Consider the following 2,500-nt stretch of genomic DNA (forward strand, 5'->3'; position numbering starts at 1 on the left):
TTTGGTATTTTTTTTCTTTCGCTTTAGGTGAATGAGGGTGGTTTGTCTCGTTTCCTAGGCTAGCCCTGAAGACGAATGAGTAAAGCCAAGAGCTCCAAAGTCAGAAGTGCTAGGGCCTACGGCCATACCACCCTGAAAGCACCTGATCTCGTCTGATCTCAGAAGTTAAGCAGGGTCGGGCCTGGTTAGTACCTGGATGGGAGACCGCCTGGGAATACCAGGTGCTGTAGGCTTTTTGGTATTTTTTTTCTTTCGCTTTAGGTGAATGAGGGTGGTTTGTCTCGTTTCCTAGGCTAGCCCTGAAGACGAATGAGTAAAGCCAAGAGCTCCAAAGTCAGAAGTGCTAGGGCCTACGGCCATACCACCCTGAAAGCACCTGATCTCGTCTGATCTCAGAAGTTAAGCAGGGTCGGGCCTGGTTAGTACCTGGATGGGAGACCGCCTGGGAATACCAGGTGCTGTAGGCTTTTTGGTATTTTTTTTCTTTCGCTTTAGGTGAATGAGGGTGGTTTGTCTCGTTTCCTAGGCTAGCCCTGAAGACGAATGAGTAAAGCCAAGAGCTCCAAAGTCAGAAGTGCTAGGGCCTACGGCCATACCACCCTGAAAGCACCTGATCTCGTCTGATCTCAGAAGTTAAGCAGGGTCGGGCCTGGTTAGTACCTGGATGGGAGACCGCCTGGGAATACCAGGTGCTGTAGGCTTTTTGGTATTTTTTTTCTTTCGCTTTAGGTGAATGAGGGTGGTTTGTCTCGTTTCCTAGGCTAGCCCTGAAGACGAATGAGTAAAGCCAAGAGCTCCAAAGTCAGAAGTGCTAGGGCCTACGGCCATACCACCCTGAAAGCACCTGATCTCGTCTGATCTCAGAAGTTAAGCAGGGTCGGGCCTGGTTAGTACCTGGATGGGAGACCGCCTGGGAATACCAGGTGCTGTAGGCTTTTTGGTATTTTTTTTCTTTCGCTTTAGGTGAATGAGGGTGGTTTGTCTCGTTTCCTAGGCTAGCCCTGAAGACGAATGAGTAAAGCCAAGAGCTCCAAAGTCAGAAGTGCTAGGGCCTACGGCCATACCACCCTGAAAGCACCTGATCTCGTCTGATCTCAGAAGTTAAGCAGGGTCGGGCCTGGTTAGTACCTGGATGGGAGACCGCCTGGGAATACCAGGTGCTGTAGGCTTTTTGGTATTTTTTTTCTTTCGCTTTAGGTGAATGAGGGTGGTTTGTCTCGTTTCCTAGGCTAGCCCTGAAGACGAATGAGTAAAGCCAAGAGCTCCAAAGTCAGAAGTGCTAGGGCCTACGGCCATACCACCCTGAAAGCACCTGATCTCGTCTGATCTCAGAAGTTAAGCAGGGTCGGGCCTGGTTAGTACCTGGATGGGAGACCGCCTGGGAATACCAGGTGCTGTAGGCTTTTTGGTATTTTTTTTCTTTCGCTTTAGGTGAATGAGGGTGGTTTGTCTCGTTTCCTAGGCTAGCCCTGAAGACGAATGAGTAAAGCCAAGAGCTCCAAAGTCAGAAGTGCTAGGGCCTACGGCCATACCACCCTGAAAGCACCTGATCTCGTCTGATCTCAGAAGTTAAGCAGGGTCGGGCCTGGTTAGTACCTGGATGGGAGACCGCCTGGGAATACCAGGTGCTGTAGGCTTTTTGGTATTTTTTTTCTTTCGCTTTAGGTGAATGAGGGTGGTTTGTCTCGTTTCCTAGGCTAGCCCTGAAGACGAATGAGTAAAGCCAAGAGCTCCAAAGTCAGAAGTGCTAGGGCCTACGGCCATACCACCCTGAAAGCACCTGATCTCGTCTGATCTCAGAAGTTAAGCAGGGTCGGGCCTGGTTAGTACCTGGATGGGAGACCGCCTGGGAATACCAGGTGCTGTAGGCTTTTTGGTATTTTTTTTCTTTCGCTTTAGGTGAATGAGGGTGGTTTGTCTCGTTTCCTAGGCTAGCCCTGAAGACGAATGAGTAAAGCCAAGAGCTCCAAAGTCAGAAGTGCTAGGGCCTACGGCCATACCACCCTGAAAGCACCTGATCTCGTCTGATCTCAGAAGTTAAGCAGGGTCGGGCCTGGTTAGTACCTGGATGGGAGACCGCCTGGGAATACCAGGTGCTGTAGGCTTTTTGGTATTTTTTTTCTTTCGCTTTAGGTGAATGAGGGTGGTTTGTCTCGTTTCCTAGGCTAGCCCTGAAGACGAATGAGTAAAGCCAAGAGCTCCAAAGTCAGAAGTGCTAGGGCCTACGGCCATACCACCCTGAAAGCACCTGATCTCGTCTGATCTCAGAAGTTAAGCAGGGTCGGGCCTGGTTAGTACCTGGATGGGAGACCGCCTGGGAATACCAGGTGCTGTAGGCTTTTTGGTATTTTTTTTCTTTCGCTTTAGGTGAATGAGGGTGGTTTGTCTCGTTTCCTAGGCTAGCCCTGAAGACGAATGAGTAAAGCCAAGAGCTCCAAAGTCAGAAGTGCTAGGGCCTACGGCCATACCACCCTGAAAGCACCTGATCTCGTCTGATCTC

At 50.2% G+C, this 2,500-nt stretch overlaps 11 non-coding genes across 11 annotated transcripts in view; all 11 read left to right on the forward strand.

Moving 5' to 3' along the window:
* Nucleotides 1-114: 114 nt before the first annotated feature.
* Nucleotides 115-233, forward strand: LOC146770849 (5S ribosomal RNA). Its single transcript, XR_014975518.1, has one exon. It is a non-coding gene; the product is annotated as a 5S ribosomal RNA (ribosomal RNA).
* Nucleotides 234-348: 115 nt separating this feature from the next.
* On the forward strand, nucleotides 349-467 carry LOC146770850 (5S ribosomal RNA). Its single transcript, XR_014975519.1, has one exon. It is a non-coding gene; the product is annotated as a 5S ribosomal RNA (ribosomal RNA).
* Nucleotides 468-582: 115 nt separating this feature from the next.
* On the forward strand, nucleotides 583-701 carry LOC146770851 (5S ribosomal RNA). The gene has a single exon (XR_014975520.1). It is a non-coding gene; the product is annotated as a 5S ribosomal RNA (ribosomal RNA).
* A 115-nt stretch (nucleotides 702-816) lies between these two features.
* LOC146770852 (5S ribosomal RNA) lies at nucleotides 817-935 on the forward strand. The gene has a single exon (XR_014975521.1). It is a non-coding gene; the product is annotated as a 5S ribosomal RNA (ribosomal RNA).
* Nucleotides 936-1,050: 115 nt separating this feature from the next.
* Nucleotides 1,051-1,169, forward strand: LOC146770853 (5S ribosomal RNA). Its single transcript, XR_014975522.1, has one exon. It is a non-coding gene; the product is annotated as a 5S ribosomal RNA (ribosomal RNA).
* Nucleotides 1,170-1,284: 115 nt separating this feature from the next.
* On the forward strand, nucleotides 1,285-1,403 carry LOC146770854 (5S ribosomal RNA). Its single transcript, XR_014975524.1, has one exon. It is a non-coding gene; the product is annotated as a 5S ribosomal RNA (ribosomal RNA).
* A 115-nt stretch (nucleotides 1,404-1,518) lies between these two features.
* On the forward strand, nucleotides 1,519-1,637 carry LOC146770855 (5S ribosomal RNA). Its single transcript, XR_014975525.1, has one exon. It is a non-coding gene; the product is annotated as a 5S ribosomal RNA (ribosomal RNA).
* A 115-nt stretch (nucleotides 1,638-1,752) lies between these two features.
* On the forward strand, nucleotides 1,753-1,871 carry LOC146770856 (5S ribosomal RNA). The gene has a single exon (XR_014975526.1). It is a non-coding gene; the product is annotated as a 5S ribosomal RNA (ribosomal RNA).
* Nucleotides 1,872-1,986: 115 nt separating this feature from the next.
* LOC146770857 (5S ribosomal RNA) lies at nucleotides 1,987-2,105 on the forward strand. The gene has a single exon (XR_014975527.1). It is a non-coding gene; the product is annotated as a 5S ribosomal RNA (ribosomal RNA).
* Nucleotides 2,106-2,220: 115 nt separating this feature from the next.
* LOC146770858 (5S ribosomal RNA) lies at nucleotides 2,221-2,339 on the forward strand. The gene has a single exon (XR_014975528.1). It is a non-coding gene; the product is annotated as a 5S ribosomal RNA (ribosomal RNA).
* A 115-nt stretch (nucleotides 2,340-2,454) lies between these two features.
* LOC146770859 (5S ribosomal RNA) overlaps nucleotides 2,455-2,500 on the forward strand; it is a 119-nt gene continuing 73 nt past the window's right edge. Inside the window, exon 1 of the ribosomal RNA XR_014975529.1 lies at nucleotides 2,455-2,500. This exon is cut by the window's right edge and continues 73 nt beyond it. This is a non-coding gene — a ribosomal RNA (5S ribosomal RNA).

The sequence above is a fragment of the Triturus cristatus genome, unplaced genomic scaffold (assembly GCF_964204655.1).
Source record: "Triturus cristatus unplaced genomic scaffold, aTriCri1.1 SCAFFOLD_866, whole genome shotgun sequence".
Lineage (NCBI taxonomy): Eukaryota > Metazoa > Chordata > Amphibia > Caudata > Salamandridae > Triturus > Triturus cristatus.